Source organism: Amphiprion ocellaris, chromosome 8 (genome assembly GCF_022539595.1).
Source record: "Amphiprion ocellaris isolate individual 3 ecotype Okinawa chromosome 8, ASM2253959v1, whole genome shotgun sequence".
Lineage (NCBI taxonomy): Eukaryota > Metazoa > Chordata > Actinopteri > Pomacentridae > Amphiprion > Amphiprion ocellaris.
This window is the reverse complement of record NC_072773.1, coordinates 25,556,279-25,575,041: the sequence shown is the minus strand read 5'-3', so window position 1 is coordinate 25,575,041 and position 18,763 is coordinate 25,556,279.

Below are 18,763 nucleotides of genomic sequence, written 5' to 3'. Positions count from 1 at the left end.
TAAATTTTATTTTATTTTTCATTCTCATCCTTGAAACTTCTGATTGACCTCCAACCATTTTCTCAAACATTCAGCCATATTTTTAATGTCTGACATGTCATTGTTATTGTTTAATATCATCATAACATAAAATTTTCATTTCTAATTTAGTCTAGATTCATATCTGTATATTAATACCACTTAAACCAAAAATAGTTACTATTAAGCTTCACCCCAATTCTATTGATTTACATTTCTACAACATTCTGTTAAATGCCACATAAGAGCTGAACTTTCACATTACACTTTGTGATTTGATGCAGGGATAATATAGAAATTCCTAATGCAGCTTTAAAATGCAATGTGCATGTGTTTATATGAATTTCTGTATGTGTTTGTGGCCTATATAAAATGTGGCTCATTTTTGTGTATATGAAATTTGTCTGAGAGTCTCAGGTTATTTTTTTTGACCTCATCATGATAACCAGCAGCATGTCTCCTCCATAATAGCCAGAGTGGTGGCACCCTCAATTTCTCTTCCATGCTTTTACCCAGATGCAGCAGAGGGGGAGCATGGCACTTACACATGCAGCTGCTAAAAGCTGCCCCCCATTGACTCTCACCTCTGCGTAACACAGATAAATATCCAGCTTTAGTCTCAGTCGGCGATAATTGAGTGTCTGAGTGTTTGTGTCTACATGGGATAGGACAACTACCATGCAAAAAGGTCTTTTCTTCTTTTTTTTAAAGCTAAAATTAAATTTTAATATACATATTAGCATTTAGACATACAGCGACAGAACATTTGCATTTTTACGGCCATGTTGACCTGCTTTTAACACTTCTGATTATTATAATTAATTGCAGAAATTTTGTGCTTAAAAAAAAAAAAAAACTCCACCAGTGAAGATTATCATTATTATTCGAGGCCTGGAGCAATCTGAGGCAAATAAGTGACGTTTCAAAGCTGAGGTATGCTGTGTTCACCTGAGGAGTCTGTAGCCGTGGGCTTGACTTCTAAATCAAGAGACACCTTCAGCAATGATAATTTGTGCATGCTCAGAGCTAAAAACCAGACCACTGAGATCAGCTGTTTCTGACTGCTTCTCCTCCATTTCATCATCAGAGCTAAGTTAATAAGTGAATGAGCTGAGAATCGCTGTTTATTTTCTACAAGATGTGTGCGTTTGGGGAGGGGGATGATAACCGTACAAGTCGATTTCTGTGAAGATTAGTTTCTCCAAGGTTTTCCGCTGTACCCACAATTATTACGTTCATTGCTTAACCACCCAAATGATTATTTGTTTATTCGTCTTTTGTTGACTGCACATCTCCCCCCGTCCCCCTCCTTCTCCCCAAGAGTCACACTGGCCCCATGTTAATTATTTTGTCAACCCTCATATCTCTCTTAATTGTTGTGAGTTTGTTTATCCTGGAGATCAAACTGGGCTTGGGGAGATTGAGGCTGGCTGCCAGCATAGATCAGCCAGCAAGACAGATGATTGCATATCAAGTAGTCTGACAATGGGAGCTACCATGAGACACGCTGACAGTATTACTGACTTTAATGGATGTATGGATGGTGTGATCACATTCATGCACCTAATATACCCTTATTCAGAGGCTTTTATGCAAGCTTCAGACATGCATGAACGATAACGCGGCTGCTCATCAAGTAAGGCCACTATCTGTCTTACATTACATTTAATAGCCTGAAGTGCGGGAGGCTATAAAACTGTTATTTCTGTAAGAGTTAGTGAAATTAACCTGGTGCAGAATAATTCTCTGCTGCCCGACAGTATGGAGGAATCACATAAAAAAAAAAATAAACCAACAACAAAGAGCTGTCCCTGCTAATGCAACTTTAAATCTAAGTGTCTCTCACAGTCAGGGCTGTAATCGTGTTGTCGAGTCTGATTTTTATCTGAGGTTGGAGCGTGACTCATGATTTTGGTATTTCCATAATCCTAGCTCATTTCTACATTATATCTAAAAATAACCACAGTTATTGACATTAACTTTGCATCTTCTATTACACAGCTCAACATCCCCGTTAGAAACAGAATGTTCTTTCACAGGTACAAATATTCATTATAGGCTGATAATAGAACTTGCAAGTAAAGTAATATTATTGCACTCATTTTTAGTTTGAAATAAAAACTGAATTCAAATGTTGCAGCTTATCCTGAGAAGAATCTTAAAAATATAAGAAGCTTTATTCTGTAGTTTTTGCTATTGTATAGTGTTTTGTAAGTTTTAAGAACAGTAAATAAGACATACTGATCAACACACTGGTAGGTACAAGTCAACAAAGCACACAGTTTTACTCAAATTTATTTGCATTTACACTTCGGGTTTGGTCTCCAGTGACTGTCTGGTGCTTCTGATGCTTTAACTCACTGATGTACACACAATACTTATGATCAAATTACATATTCATAAGGCTATAGCGGCTGTAACATTGGCTTAATCTATGCAGATAACATGGAATTAAGTGGAATTAGTTGATGATGTTATGTCCTTTTCACTTCAACTCTATTGGGATTATAAAAAGACTATATTTTCAAGGCACCCTAGAAACACAGAATACAGCTTTTGAGAAATGTGTAACGCCTGCAGTATATTGTTTAAGTGTTTTCACCTTGTAAACTGATGCTTCATATCCAAAAGAATCAATTTAAGCATATATATATATAAAAAAAAACAGGATATTTTGCAGACATATTTCATCAAAGTAAGCAAGCAGCTGCAGGTGGGGGGAAGCAATCCTTTTTTCCTCTGTGACATTAAATCAGCCATGCAGGCAGTTTTATTGAAACATTTGATAAGTAATGGTGAAGGTAAATAAGGTTACACTTAAAAGATTCTGCAGTGTTTCATTTTTCACTGTTTGGCCATTGACTCTGCATCTCCGCTTGTGCTATCTATTCAGGCTATGGCTGGAATATTTCTTTAAGCTTCCGGAGAAGGTCAGAAAAGTAATTAACCTTGTTCTGTGTGCATCAACAGAGAGACTGAGACAAGAGCTCTCTCTTCCTCTCTCTCTCATAAAACACACACACACATCCCCACACACATATACATTTTTTTCTCCGATTTCAATTAATAGAAATAAAGACGACATTAACACATTGTCCAGTGCTCACATAAATTTACCTATTACAAGACTGACACATAGACAGACGGACACTGACATTTAAATAATAGAACTGTAATCACAGTAAGCAGGAGTAGACATTTCGCTGTTTTGCTCTCACTTCTCGTTGGCTGCTCTGTCCATCTTTCGTTTCTTAAGCCCACCTTTTACTTGGCATTTGTCTGTACGGCTTTCCTCCTTCCTCACTGCTCTTTCACTCTCCAGAGTTGGACAGTTTCAATTTAAGAAATCCACACAGGTGTTGAGAGGGCTTTAATGGCGATGGTATTTCTCTGCTGTCAGCTGAGTTGGCCGCCCGGAGGCTTATTCATGTAGGTTGAGTGATTTCTTGCTGTGTACTTTAATGCCGCAACCCCTCCTCCGACTCTCGCTCACATCACCTGTGTTTTCACAAATAAGCTTGTTACATCACATAATGCTCCCCTACCCTTACACAGCAGGCTATTTATTCTTGGACCAAACTACCGAACAAGATTTCAGAGATTTTTCACTTTTCATTTCACATTTTGCTTTAACTGTATGTGTGGGCCTTCAGAGTGACACCTGGGGTTGCAACATAGTTTAGATGTTTGTTAGGTGGAGCTGTGGTTCTGGATTGAAGCTGGTTGAGCTTTCAAAATCTGTTGTCCAAGTTGTGCACATAAAAGAAAGCCTGAATGTGTGTGCTCCACTTTATGGAGGTAGTGAGACCAGTCTGGTATTTTCAACTCCACAAACAGCCGGGTTGTTTATAATGCATGTATCGTACTGTCATCACATAACGCTTTTGATCACAGAAGATGGATATTCACTTTCACGCATCATTTAACCAGAAGATGACAACTGTGGCTAGCAATGTCAGATGCAACAAATGCCTAAACAAACCTCCTCCAGATGCAGGGATGCTCGCTCACCCAATGATGATGCATGAATTAAAAAAAAAAAAAAACACACATTCAAGAGCATTCACTAACACTTTCTATGTTACAATATCCTTACTCATTTAAAAAAAATTTATTCTCTGAAGCCAAGGCAAGTCAATGAATATAACATGGGCTGTCACAGATCTCGCAGTCGTTTATAGATGTAATTCTGGTAAGGTTTGGTAGAAGCATGTTTGACATGAGGAAGAGAAAGTTTCCCAAAAAGGTCCTGGATGAATGACGGTTTCATCTGCGGTGTCGATCCGTGACTGGATCACTAAAATCTGTCTTTACAACCATGTTAGCTAGAAGGTCTTACACAATTAAAATACCACTTGACACAGTAGTTTGAAAACTTTTGGTTTTATAGTTGAACTACAACAAAGCAGTGGGATAGTTTGCCAAAAGACCCGTGTGTATTGCACATTTGGAGGCCATAGTGCAAGATATTTTAGTCAGGGTGTGTGGAATGGTGTAAAAACTGCCTGATTGTGACCCCAGAGACTGTTTTCTGCCAGTTTCCTAACAACAGTTAACATCTTCTGATTGTTTTCTAACCTTTTATAGTCTTACTTGTCTGTCTCCTCTAAACTAACTTAGAACTGAAAGAAAACAAAAATGTACTACACTACCCTATTGTTTTTCCAGCCTACACACAATATGTGGTACATAACCTCATTTGACCTGTAGGGGCAAAAAAAGACTCAAGTTATCAAACATAAAAACAGATGGTTAGTCTTTCATGTTGCTGCTGCAGCCTGACCAGTATTGTTTTCACAGGTCTGGCAAAGTAAGCGTATGCTCCTATACAAGTACACTGCATGACAAATAGAAAGAAGCACATTTTTTCCAGATATAATGTAGTAGGAGTTTCAAAGAGCCACTAATGCCACTGTACGAGGTTGGAGAAGTGGTAGTGGCATATAGTAAGTCTGACACAGGATTGGCCAGGAGTAGAAGGTTCTTGTCCTGTGTGGGGCCATTATTTTTAAGTTTTGCTTTCCCTCAGTCTTTGATTAGGTTTAGACCTGGTTTGGAAAATAACCAAATACATCCTATCACAACATGTTTTAAACGTTGTCCTCCATTTTCTGGGGTTCCATCTCATATACGATCGGATGGCTGAACAGGATCAACACTTGGAAAGAAATACAATAAATATGCTGCTGTTTGGGAATGTATTTATAAATGCCACAGATACGAGAAAATAGATTTCCCTCGAAATGTAATTGGGGCGGCTGTGGCTCAGGTATAGAGCAGGTTGTGCACTGATCACAAGGTTTGCAGTTCGATCCCTGTCAAAGTATCCTTGGGTCAGTAATACTGAACCAAGTTGCACCTGATGGCAGGTGAGTAACTTGCATGGTGCCATTGCTGTGTGAACGGGTGAATGAGGAACACTGTAAACGCTTCAAGTACCACTCAGGTGAAATGTACTATACAAGTATAGAATGCAGTTTCAGATATGCAGATCGTCTATAAGAGAAAAGAGGGTTGAGTTTAATTCAGCCATGATGGACAGGCCTGACAGACAGCCAAGCTCTTGCTCATTAAGCAGTAAGTTTTTCATACTTCTCACTTTACTCTGTTTGCTGCCTGGGTGACAGAAGGTCATCACAGGATATATCCTCCCTGTCCGCGTGACGTTGTTTGTCCGGGACCTCTGTTTAATTATTTGTCCCCCTCATGTAGCCAAAATATTGCTGATGCTAGCTAACTTCATGAAGAAACTGCATCTTCAGCTGTCAGAGGATATTAGACTCACTTGACCTCTCTGGAGTTACCTGCCCACACAAATTACCATTCAAATCTCGGCAATAGCAAATGATTCCACAAGCACTTTTACAAGAGCAGTATTTTGAGGATCGCCGGGAATGTGTTCAGGCTAGCCCAATCCGAAAACCATTTGGCATTTAAAAGTTTACTTTACCAAATGACTGCACTGTGAAACACATTGTGAAACAGAAATAAATAGTTGCTTTCACAAATTATGTTGCCTCATCGGTAGATCTCAGCTTTAAAATGAGTTTTGGAAATGCACCACAAAGATTAAAACAAGTGCCATCAAAGGTAGCAGACCAGCTGTGGATAAGAGGAGATCTTTCATCAGACACTAACAACAGATACCGAACCCAATTATGCGACATCAGTCAAGATAAGAATCATGACTTCAATCACCACCTTTGAAACGTGATCAAAAATGCAGAACATGTTTGGATCAACAAACACCAAAGACTTAGCCTTTTCAGAGGGACATGGGCCAAGGAGCATAAAATGGAAAAAGTTAATACTGGAACTTATCAGGTATTTGCTCTGGTGAAAACACATTCATGATTATAAGAGAAATTGCAGAAGTGCTCATCTAAAGCACCATATCATACAAATGTTTATTTCTGAATTTTGTCATTCATGAGATCATTTTCTAATGACTTAAGTACATAATTTATATTAAGCATCTGCCGTTGGGCGAGGCCAGTCACAGATTTTCTTGTTATGGGAGTATGACATAAACAGTGCAGATCTTCCTTTTTCTTGGCTTTTGACTAGGACACATATAACATATTAATGGCAATTAAATTAGCTGCTAAAATATCCATTTCAGTGAAGTGCTAGTCAAAAAAACCCCAAAACAAAACAGAAAATTTTAACATAAATAGGACTTGAAAGGGGCCTTCAAAAACCTTTCAGCATTATTTCTCTCACACAGTTCACAACAGAAGCGCCCTAGTTTCAGTTTTATTTTTGAATAATGAATGCTTCATGACACAGTACTTGGGCATCAATCCAAAAAACAAATCTATTTGCCAAGGCAAATCTAGAATTAATAATGACTGGGAAAAGAATTATTGCTGATTTAACGCATTCATATTCATTTTCGGCAGTAACATCCATCAATTGTGAGTCTTTCCATTACGTCTTCGGAGCAAACACCAGAACGCATTTAACAACAGTATAGTTTTAGCCTCAGCAAAAAAAACAAAAAGAAACTCTTTCCTGCAGTTTGAACCAAGAATGGATCAATTTTTAGCTTACTGAGGAATAATCTAGACAGTTCCTGAATGGCTTGTTTTGCTATGGGCAGTTTAATATCACAACTTATCGCTAGTTATATGTCTACTGTCTCTGCTCTACAAAATGAGCATGAGACAAAAAAGCCAAACGGAAGACAGGAGGAGACAAACGCAGAGACAGCAAATGAAACAGAAAGGCACTGTTGAATAGCCCAGAGTGAGATGTGGCACAGATGGTGGGGAGTGTAGGTAATGTGGGGGGGTTGCCATCCTGTGTTCTCCAGACACATAACTCAAATGCACCATTATTACAGTGACACAGTGATTGGTTCACAGACATCTCCATATCTGGCCTGCATTCTTCTACGGCTGTATAAAAAACGGAAGACATAACACATGGAAAATAATCACGTGCTAAACAGTGACATAAATTTCATCCACTGTAAGAGGGAATTTTATTATTGACAGTTTTATTAACCCCAGAGGTAGAACGGCTGAAGGCGGGGAGATAATAAAACACTCCATTAATTTCAGTGCCATCTCTTGAAATTTTCAAACGAGTAGATTTGAGTGATAGATGCAGGGTTCCATAAGCTTCCCTTATTTGTTGATTTCAAATTAACACCTGAGTGGTGGCATCTTTAGCTTGGATGTTGATTCTTTTCTCTCCTCAGTGACTAGACACCCATGTCTGTCGCCATGCTGCAATCCCCCTAGGACTGGTGAGTTGAGGAGATCGAATTTAAAATGTTTGACAATCAACAGTATTTTCACACAGTCCAATGTACTGCTGGTCAAGTCAAATTTATTCATAAGGCACATTTAAAACAACAGGAGTTGAGCCGAAGTGCTGTATAATTAGAAATAGCGACCCATAAGAACTGAGCACAATGACTTAAAGGAGGAAAATCAGAATAAAAAACTATAGTATAACAATAGAATAAAGAAGAGTATAAGATGAGATGAGACTTTATAGTTCCAGATAATGCTCAGAAAAAACAAATGATTAGAAATGCAGCGCTAATAACTAAAGGGCAATAAGATATGAGTATAATACATTACTCAAATTACTAGAAAAAGTGAGCTAAAAGAAGGCTAGAATAGTACAGTAAAAAGTAATGCTGGCACTTATACAGGAGTAATACGTAATGAATGAAATATATAAAAATTAAATAAAAATTAAATGTTGCACACGTTGACAATGCTACAATGAATGTGAATAATTGAAATTAAGAGATGAAAAGATAAAGTCAGGGTGTCAAGCTCTACTTGGGCAGTTGGCAGCATTGTGGTATTTCTTTCACATACAGTTTAATAACTGCTTGAACACTGATGACTACTGACAACACTCAGCTTTCATGCTTGGATCTTAAGATATTCTTTTTCTCATAAGAGGCAACAGTAAATATTCTACTGATAACAATTACGCTGCTTATTGCTTGAATATGCGTGGGTGTGTACGTTTAATGATGTGCCTGTGAGGATATCTTTGTGTAGAAGTGAATGCAGGGGTATAGATAGTAGCTCCATATTTAGTTTACAACTTCTGGTAAAATCACAACAACCTTTGACCAAAGCAGTTAAGGATGCAGCAGCAAGGAATCAGATTAAAGCATGCACCATCTGAATTGCAGAAAAGTGCGATGACTGACCTGACAGGGCAACGGCAGAATGTGTTTGTAGCAGAGAGCAGTACGCAAGGAGTTACTTCAGGCATGCACAGCAGCTTTTCTTTTGGTCACTTAGGCTTCCTAGATTTATTGAGCTGAGATGCTCAGAGGAGGCAGAAACAAGCAGAAGGAGGCAGAAGATGAAATGCACCTTGGACTGAGCTGTAGCTTCCTTGCCTGTGATAGAGAAGGAAATCGTCCATGTTCTGGCAGTCTTGGTCCCGCTGTGTGACAAAACAGAGCAGCACACTGTGCTGTGTTGAAATGAGCCTCAAGAGAAAAACACAGCAAATCCATGGCCTCTCCATCTCCACAGCTGGAGCCAGTAATCTGACAGCCATGTCTCAAAATCACATCTCCACACTCATTCTTCACACTGCACGGAGAAGAACATACTTTTCTCTCGCTGATTTTATCCTTAATTTCATCAAGGGGAAGGAGGACAAAAAGCCTGGCTAACAGACTCTAAGCACTATATTTAGTAGAGTCACCCTAATGTTAAATGGTTTACCATGCAGATGGAAAATGGAGCATCATTGATATAATCCTCTTAAGGCTCTCAATATCACTTGTGAAGCACTGATCTGAACAGCAGAATTCAGAGTCTAAATCTCTGTCTATCTGGAGGAATCAGGCATTGTGTGTTCTAAATAGCAGTCTGAGGTCAAACGGACTGGGAGCTTAAGAATATCTCCTTTCCTCCGTTTTAAATTATTTTCCAACCTGGTATCTGTAACAGCAGATATTGGCAAAAGACGAGGAAATGGCAATAAAACAGAGAACAAGAACTCATCAAAAGCTTGATTGCATTTCACTGAAAAACAATCATGTCGTTTCAATCCCAATGTTTTTCATGTTTTGTTTGGGGAACCAAAACTGACAGCAGAGAGACAATGAGATTCAAGGAAAAAAAGAAAGAGCGGCAAACAGAGAAGAGATGGACTGCAAATAAGAACCATTCCAGCAACGCAGAGGGGTGTCTTTTATACAAAGAGCACTCTAGCTGAACAGAGGAGTGGTTGGAGGCAGGCGGAGCGCTCACGTTGCCAGCTCTGGCTCCACAGAAAGGTGTTAGCAAGTGAGGAGCTGCGTACAGTGACTACAGCAGATAAACACGCAGGAATGTGGGAGGTTGAAAGTATCCGTCGCAAAGATGCTCCAGCAACAGTACAAAGACCAGGCGAAAGCAACTGAATTGGACCCGCATACCTGCACATCATGATTCGCACATACAAATTCATTCAGGTTTTACAGCCTGTCAAGTGCTCAGAATGCCCACATTGGCTTATTTTTTTGGTCTTTAATCTTGAGCTTCCAACAAGTTACATGGAGGCGAATCAATATTTCCCTGTGGCGTCACTGTCTTCCAAATCCCCTTCAGGAATCAAGGGTTTGATGTGACATTACAATAGTTTCTGGTCTTTGGTTCAGTCATCCTGTTTGGCTGTAACACATTCCATATTTGTACAGGTTTTTGAGCGGAGGAAATACTTACACTGTCTAGTTTGTGTTAACAAAATGCACATGTACACCAGTTGAGCATTTCTACCAAGTCCATCTAGTTGTAATGTCATTTACAAGCTTGTTTGCCAAATATATTGGAACAGTAACTGCTGCCTTTATTAAACGCAGTAGTTATTAATCAAAATTCTACATCATGCTACTAATGAGGATTAGACAAACTGTGACACTAGAGACCAAAGTTGGCATGCTGACTCCTACATGCAGTTGAGTTTAGGCACCATAAGTTTAAAGCAGTATTGGAGTGATTTCCTCCTGGACACCCAGCTCTATCAGACCCCACATGGGCCATTCAGAGACTGAGATGAAATCATCCTGGTTTGTTAAAGCAAATTTTTTATGTAATTAAAGTAGTTCAAAGTTTGAGAAGGAAAGAATGGAAAAAAGTCACAAATAACAAAAATATAAGCAACAATGTTGCTCTTTATCTAAATTGAGGTTACCACTCTGAGCATTCTGAAACACTAGTAGTGTAATAGATTTGTTTTGTGCCATTTATTTTTTTTCTTATTTGTATAAGTTTTGTTATTTATACTTTTCTGTCTAAATGGAGTGTGCTTTTCATAGTGCTTGAGCGTTCATGTTTTTACAGTATGCTCTTTATTCTTAGGGGTGACCATTTTTCTGAAGGAAAATTCTAATTCATCTCAATGTGGAGCATTTCCTACTAGTGTGCCTATTGTTGTTGTATGGTTCATGCTAACTTTGCACTTACAATTTCTATTGTAAAGATGCTTTTGCGTCTGACTGAGAGTAAACAGAATTTTGCCACTGGCACTCTCATTTTGCTAAATGCATTAGGCAAATCCATCTGGGACAACTTCTGGTAGTTTGCTGACCTATTAACCTTGTTTATGTGTGACACAGTGTGAGATATGTTTTTGTTTTTACTATCCAGATAGATTACATTATTTCTTGTATTTTAGTAGTGTACAAACCCAATTCTCAGGAAACAATGTTGAACCATAGGCTGTATATAAAAGACATTGACATACTTACTGGATTTTGGACTACCATTTTGAAGCCATGAGTTTGGAACAACCATCATATTATTTTTTTTTCAAAATGTGACTTAACAAATGAAATGTAGATCTGACAGAGAATTCAAGGACACTATGCATGTCTGCACAGTCAGCAGCTATAACTTAAAACAAGTTTGTCGTTTTTTCTCTAAATGAGAGCTTAATTTTCAAAACTAACATCATAATGTATTGAAAGGAACTTGTAACTTGCAACTGAGACCATAAACTGATTACAAAAATATTGACCGAAATAGAAGTCAGGTTATTTTCTCATAATAGCATCAGTCCAATCAAACTTCTATTTGCAGCCAGAGAAGTCTCCCCCTGCTGGACTTTAGAAAAAATGCAGGCTCACTTCCACATTTTCTTCCCCTTTCACAGAGACTATGTCTATCTTTCATACACAGTATCAAATTTATTTATTTATGTAACTGTTCATGTTCATCACATGCTGTGTAAAATCACACACTTCCTAGAAACTATTTATTTGCAGTATTTGTAATATTAAAGTGGAGAAATGCCGAGACATCAAACCATGAAGGAATCAAAATGTGGTCTGAAAATACCATCTCTACTTAACTCCTTAGAGCCCTGCCTTTTGTCTGTCCACCCCACCTGTCTTAGCTAATTTACCGCGGTCGACATCAGTCTCTGTCAGTTTATCTGTGTCTCTGTATGTCGGATTTAATCAGCCTCACTGAGCCTAGCAGAGCATATCATCCTAACAAAGAGAGTGAGTGATGCCTAGATACTGGCTTCACTCAGCCAACTTTAGTCCTTTTCAGGCTCCGAGGAAATTTCTCTCCGAAGTAACGTTTGTGATGTTTGCTCCTTGTTTAAATGTACAGTAAGTAACTTCCAAGAACGTGAACCCCAAGGCATTCCTCAAAAATTTTTAGAAGTCGCTGTCCCAGTATATAATCTGCCTTTGAGGTAACAGAAATCATTATAGAGGATGTTTGACATTTGTGTTATTGTGATTTTGCTCCACTTCGTCCTTCTCTTCCCCCCCTGGTAAACAGGCCCAGACTCAAGCTACACTGAGCTTCATGGCTGCCAACTAGCCTAGGGGGGGGGCGAGGAACATATTGCTCTCCCTGCCTAACACTTCCAGGATTAAACATTAATTCACAGGGATCTGAAACTTTAATATCTGGGCATGTGTGAGCGAGTTATGTCAATTCAACTCACGCTTGTCATGTACATTGGCAAATAAAACAATTGACATTGTTTTTTAGACATTTGCTTAATTAACTAGTTCAGAAATGTCCTCATGCAGTCGTGTAGTTAAACACTGTGGGGATGAGACAGTTTTGTTTGTTTGGCTTTAATTAACCTATAAAAATGGAAATTGGGGAGGACTAATTTGCAGAGTTTGGCCGCTTTTTACCTCATGAAACAACATGAACTAAATCTTATTAAAATAAACTACAGATATGGTTGTATAAGCTACTAATGTGAAACCTGGTTTCTACTTTTATCAAATAGTTACCTGTGAGCACATATTGTTACGGACTCATGTATTTTTCCTGTGCATGACCAACTTTTTCAGTCATAACCCTGCAGTATCTGTTTAATTCTTTATCTTCCTGCATAATTCTCCATCCTCCTATCACTAACAGTGGCTAAGCCAATATTTTTTTTGATTTAAAGAGCAAGAAATTTTTTGTCAGTTTTAAAGAGCTTTAAAAAAAAAAAAAAAACACTACCCTTATTGAAATCTATTTACATTCCTCTCAATATGAACTTCAAAGTATGTAGCTGTCACACAAATTAGAATAGCTGGTGTTGAGCATGACTGATCAAAAAATAAATGTACGAGACATTATAATGTAAATGTAGTTCATATTGACATTATTTATTCAGTCTACTGTCAGCAATGATAGAAATTAACCCAATGTTTTTACAATTTTGAAAGGCTTCCTGTCATTTTTGCTAATTTCTAAGTATATTACACTACTTTAAGGAGAAATGTTATGGACTAACATGCAATCAACTCAAAGTCTGATGCATTTTCTTATATTAAAACCATCCAACAGATGATTAAATAGTTAAATTTACTTCTCAGTCAAAATTAAACCTTACCTGAAATGTTATTGTATTAATTATAGATATCCAGTGATACATCTTGAGCAAGTTCTTAATAAAGTGTATTTTATTTAGATTTCATGATAATGGTCGTGTACGTTTGCTTTAGTGACATTTTATTTGCACAATGTTCTATTACTATTCCTAGTTTTACTTAAATATACTAATTGTACAAATGAAGTGAACTGAATAACATGGAAAATACAAGAACTTTATGTATTTGTTTAACAAATATAAAGTGACATTAATTCATGAGTTTATCCTGTTTTTTGTTGTAAGAGATGATCAGATGGCACAATCTTTAGGTGTCTAATTCTGAAAAATATGACCACTGGTTCCCTCCATGAATCCATGAGTGGCAGGAATGACCCTAATTGCCTAATCGTGAATCAGGGTGTGTGAGGTAAATCACTGCTGCATATTCCTCCCTCTTTCTCCTTCACTCTCTGTGGTCAGTCCTCTGTCCCTTTCTGCTACACCTGTGGAGAGCTAAATAATCACAGTTGGTGCAACAGACCAGAAAAGAGGAGGCCTGGAGGGGAGTCGACAGTGTGGGACATGTGCTAGCACTTGGCAAGATCAGTGACGAAAACATCCAGAGGCTACATGCTACGCTTGTACATTAACCAGAAAAGCGAGAATGATGAGTAGATTAATCAGTCTCAAGATACAATATTATCTTTATACTGCAGTAGTGCTTCCTCCCTTTACTGAGACAAAAGCAGAGGAAGAGCTGAACAAAGGAAAGGCGAGTGGGCATATTTGGCACTAGACTTCTATGTTTTTGTGGTTTTATATGGTAATGACAGAAGGGCAAAAAGTCTCTCTGGCTTTTGCAAATTTGACTCGACTTCTTTTAGCTACCTCTTAAGAGTATTTATATAAACCAGCTGGGTTACTGTAGCTGCCATTTCTTAACCTTTATTATAAGGCACCCAGCGTTAATAGACTTATTTTGCAATCCTCTGAATTGCTGAGCTTTTAAATAAATGGGTCTTAGTGCAATGTGAGTTTCTGGGATGTATTTCATATCTTGTTGGAGGTATGTGAGGCTTATCAGTTTTAGATTTTGTAGATGATCCCAATAAATAAAACCTGGTTTGTTTTCATATGGACCTTACTGTACCAGATGACTGTCCATTAAAGTGAAGACATTAGAGCAAATGGAAAATGCAAGACAAGTGACTATTACCCTTCCATCAGTCCTGACTAAAATATTTCAAGATCTACTAGATGCATGTGCAAAAACTTTTGCAGAGCTGTTCATTTTTGCTATTATTATACTGCCATCGGTGATGCTCTGACTTTACCTCTATGTTGTTGTTACTATGAGATTAAGTTTCGTGGTTTTGAGCAAAAAATTCTAAAAACAAATGAATGGATAACCATGAAATTTGACTGACAAAATCGTATCCCCTCAGGATGAACTGTAAATACTTTGTACATAAAAACTAATAACATTCCTATCAGGCTCAGCTGTATTTTGATCATGTTATTGATTCAGAATCTGCAATACAGAGGTAGATCTGATTATGAGTCAGTAGAAATATGAAAACAAAATTAGGGTGCCATGAAAGACCTCATCTTTGAGCACACATTAACAAAAAAAGATAATATAGAAATCCATTAGTGATATTTTTATGACCATATGTAGTAACATGTCCCACTAACACAAAATAAAACATATATGACAGTTTTCCTATGAAATACTCAGTTCTAGCAATAATAAGCAAGCTAATTTGCTAAACTTTGCTAAATATTGGGAATATTCCGATGTTAGCATCATGACAACAGCCCCAAGCAGTGCTGTGCTTCTGCACATCTTAGAGAAGTCTTTTCACTCTTCACTTGCAATTTAATTTTTCAAAATAAATTGTGATGTTTTACTTATTATCCAAGAATCTAAGTCTCAAGGTTCATTTATTTTTCTCATGGTATGCCCTTTATCCCCCCCATTATAACACTATATTATTTAAAGTATGCCTTTACTTTCTTGTGCACTAGTTTCCCAAGCCAGTAATGATTTATTATTTTCTCCAAGGCCATAAAACAATTTAATAGGGTTGAGCTTGCAGTCCATTGTCAGTCTACAAAACCTGTGACTTTCTCAGTTTAACATCGACACTGGTTCTAAATGATCGGTTGCAAATGCCCTGTAACTGTTACATGTAAAAGAAACAGATACTATGATATGATGGCAAAATAGTGGAACCAGACGTGACAAAAGAAAACAAATAAGTAAACACAGCAACTTACACGTAAAAAGTGAAAACTTCTCAAACAAAAAGTCTCTAATTCTCCACAACAATTAAACATAAATGAATAAATTTACTGTGTTAGCTGACCTTCCTCTTAATTGATTCAGGAAAATAAACCAGAAATCAAAACAATCAGTGATGTGAAAACACACAGCATGCCGTAAAATATGTCTTATGCCACAGCGAGTGTGCAATCACAGCAAAGCAGTTAAACCCAACGAGAGGCAAAGAGAGATGTTAAAATTCCCACTGTGTCGGAGAGTGCAGCTTTTTAAAAAACCTGCATTAAATTCAACCGGGGACAGTGCCGAGCGCACGCATTTGTAGTTTTTACCAGGCAAACAGAGGATCTCTCTGACGCTGCTGCTCACTCTTTCTGCTTCTCCTCCATTCTTTCCTCCTGAAAAGATGTCACTGCTGCACAAACACCTCTAAATAATGAAAATGCGCTCCCAGGGTCAAGCGCCTCTTTAGCTCAACCTGTTTACTGCCAAACAGTCAGTACCATGTTCTGGTAGAGAGTGGGGCTATGGAAAAAAGTGCTTCTTCACCCCTGAGGTTTCAATGCAGCCGTCCCTGCAGTGGAGTGGTCGAGCCGGAGAAACAGTAGATCTGTCAGGTCCCTCTGTGCTGTAGCCTTGGAGCCTTATAATTCATCTTGCCTTCCTAATCTTTATTGCATGCTTTGGCTGTCACCTGCAACAGCCTCCCCTCCCCCTTGCCTCCTTTTTTCCCCTGCCTGCCTGATCCTTTCACAAGTGTTTTTCCTCTGCCTTAACTGCATAAATGCTTACACATAAGAGCGACAACTTTGAGGGGGATTGTGACTTTAACTGTAACGTTCTCTCACTTTTTTTTTTGTCCTTCCCTCATACGTGATGTGATTGCAAATTTGTCACTAGCTTTTGCCATTTGTTTGTTTGTGTGTATCTGCCTGTGAATGCCTCTGTATATATTGTCTTGTCCACTGGGGAATTAGGATGATGGGTCTCTGGAGATGCGTTCATATACGTCAGCTCTGCAGCTATCTCTGCTGACATTAAAGGCATCTCATGAAGTTAAAAAATACATAAGTTTCCTCATTGAGTTTTGTTCTCATGCTGATGTTACTCTTATTCTTGCTGATTTTTATTCATTCCCACATGATTTGTCCGAAACATTGCATTTCATTGAACATATATCAGTGTGTCAATTCATAATATTTAAATAAAATAGCATTTAAAGTAAAGTCAGGAATATATTAGTGAAAAAAAAAAAAGCGATGAGGTTCACATACTTAGGTTAGGTGCCACAGGATAGCAGTTACTCTGAAGCAGCACAGTGGCTTCCGAAACGTGCGTCGCATTTTCAAGTCGCTTCAGTGTTTTGAACAAATGAATCTTAGGTAGAGTTCGGAATTCAGGTGCTTCCTCTTCAGCTTGCATTAGCAGTCAACACACAAGGCCACACGGAGCTCCAGAGAGTCTGAATTATCATGCAGAAACACCCAGGAGTCTGCCTCCCACACTCCATTAAAACATCAACCCCAAGGTGTTGGATGTGGCAGGAAACACAGAAAACAAGAAGTGCGCTCCCCGCTGGCCATTGCTCACCACATGCGTTCAAACAAGCGTACATTAAGGTTACTGAACAATGAGGCGGGGGTCTTTGCATCTGATTTCTCTGGAAGCTGTTTTATAGCAACTGTAAATGGGATTGTAAAGGCATTTTTCTCTGCAGTCGCTATCTCACATTATGAAACTGTCTCTGCAGACTTTCAGTGGCTTGTTTCATGTGCTTTTATATTTTGTGCCAGTCCTTTTCTTCTCTTGCAGGAAGCATAAATAGTTTCTTTGAACTTCTCATTAATGTTTCCTAAAATTGTTGTACAGCTTCTATCTTTTTGCAAAGAACATGATGATAAACAGGCAGACACACAAGAACACAAGAGTGGATAGTAAAGCGCGCGCACGCACGCACACACACACACACACACACACGCACACACACACACACATGCACACACACACACACACACACACGCACACACACACACACAAACAGACAGTTGTGGTTATGCACACAAGTGTTTTTTTTCTTCGTATAAATAATGTGACAAGTAAGTACATGACAGTGCTCTGATGTCCTGAGGTAGAAACTGGTATGATTTAATTTCAAACACCATTTAAATATATTACAAAAATGATTATTTCATCCCGACTTTTTCCTGGCAGCGCTTCAGAATGACTAAATGAAAACATTTGGTCTTTTTTTTTCAGTCTTTTGACAACTTTTTTTTCACTACACCTTTGTTTATTTATTTTTTTTCTTTTTAGAGACAGATAAAAAAAACTACTCTGCTAATCTACATTAAGCTAATGTGACAGTAGCCTCATTATTAAAGCTGCTTATTCTTGTAAAAAATGAGGGTGGAATTATTTTTGGACCTGACCTTGCCAAAACAAGTCTATACATTTGAGTAATGAATGCAATGCAAAGTCCTGCACTACTAATATTTGCTGGGTTGGTTGGGACTGTTGGAAGGTATCACTATGCACCTACTTTGCCGGTCCCTTGGCCACATTGGGAGAATGTGGGTGCATAATACAAAGAAAATGTCACCATGATAAATCTAACCTTTCTGTGGAGCCCTTAGTGGCTGCATACCTGTGTACTTGCATTAATAACCAGATCTATCAAAGGGGAGTTTTCAGTTGCATTAGCGTTTGGGGAGTAATTGCTGTCAGCAGGTCTGGCCATAAATCCTGACACCTCAATCACAGCAGCTCCATAAATCACACTTAAAAAGTTCCCATCTGATGTACACTTTCCTCCTGGCCTGGCTGTTAACTGGAAACTGCAGCATGAGAGAACTTAGTAAACACACCGGGTCTCTCATTTTTCATACCTCCTGTGGGCTTACTTCCAGTTACCACTTTTCTTGCGGATGAGTAGGAAGTTTAATAATAAGTGGGCTGTTATTTTTCAAGATTTCTCCTAATAGGCTGAGCCAGAAATCCAACCCAAAATCCCACCATGACAGTCAACGTTTATACCAGTAATCAAACCCAGGCTCCCTATCAGTTCTTGTTGCTCTGGCCATTAGTAAGTGCAGTGCTGGAGCAGTTTGTGCAAGAACAAACAAGTCAGTGTGCATTCTCAGGAGCACCACATTC